We start from the raw sequence: 1,067 nt of genomic DNA, 5'->3' as shown, positions 1-1,067 counted from the left end.
ATTCAGTTTGCGCTAGCGGTTCGTACCGATTTGCAGTTATAAATAGTTTTTGAATTTTTTTGCTTGGATCATGATTCGGAGAGCTCGGGTTTGAGGAAGATGACAGATTCCTTTTACCGGTATTAGTTGTCCAGTCTGAATTTAGGGGGAGTTGAACGAATCATATTCAAAAACCGTGTCATTTGAATTTTTGGTGGATTTTTCATGGCGAGCTGCCTGTATAACGTTTTTAGAATTTTTATTTTTACCTTTTCCGATTAGCGGTGTAGTTTGAGACTGCGGCATATTGTCCCAGGGCAAAGGTCGTGGGACGCTGCCCGTGGCAGCAATAACGCGACGACTGTTATATAACAGTGATTGTAGTTTTAACATACAGAATTTTTGAATAATTTAAATGTGAATTTACGCAATTAACGCAATTTACGGGTTGTAAGTTTGAATTCACTTTGATTAATTGATAGCAATTTACATATTTTGTCTATTTGTACATATTAAATTTGTCACATTCGAACTGAAAAATAAACGTGAACGAAACAATTGACGGAGCGTAATTTTATTACGTGTGCGCCGAACAAGGTGCGATCCGCGACTGACTGACTGAGTACCTATTTAAAAATTTAACTTGTGATATAACTGTCGTAGAGCGGTAGCTTTTAATCCTAAACATATAATAAAAAAATATTTAAAATATACATAAAATATCATATTTATATAAAATCTTTAAATTGTTGATACATTTAATAAACTAACAAAAAAAGTACATAATTGTAATATTTTTAAAAACTATTGTTACATGAATAAACTATTTTTCATCTATTTTTATTCATTTTCAATGGGTAAAAATACTTTTTTTTTTTAACAAAAATGTGCTAAATCATTTAATATAGGTAATCATTATAGTGAAATAGAACGAAAGAAAAAAAGTTAAATTTAGTACCTACTCATATTGTAAATGATAAATAAAAAGAATAAAAACATTTAAAATTAATTTGTCTGACTGATGAATTCGTATGACAAAAACGGGCATTTTTACGCAAAATCTGTTTTCGAGAAAATTGATTTTGGTT

This window comes from Acyrthosiphon pisum, chromosome A2 (genome assembly GCF_005508785.2).
Source record: "Acyrthosiphon pisum isolate AL4f chromosome A2, pea_aphid_22Mar2018_4r6ur, whole genome shotgun sequence".
Taxonomy (NCBI): domain Eukaryota; kingdom Metazoa; phylum Arthropoda; class Insecta; order Hemiptera; family Aphididae; genus Acyrthosiphon; species Acyrthosiphon pisum.
This window is presented reverse-complemented; position numbering follows the sequence as displayed.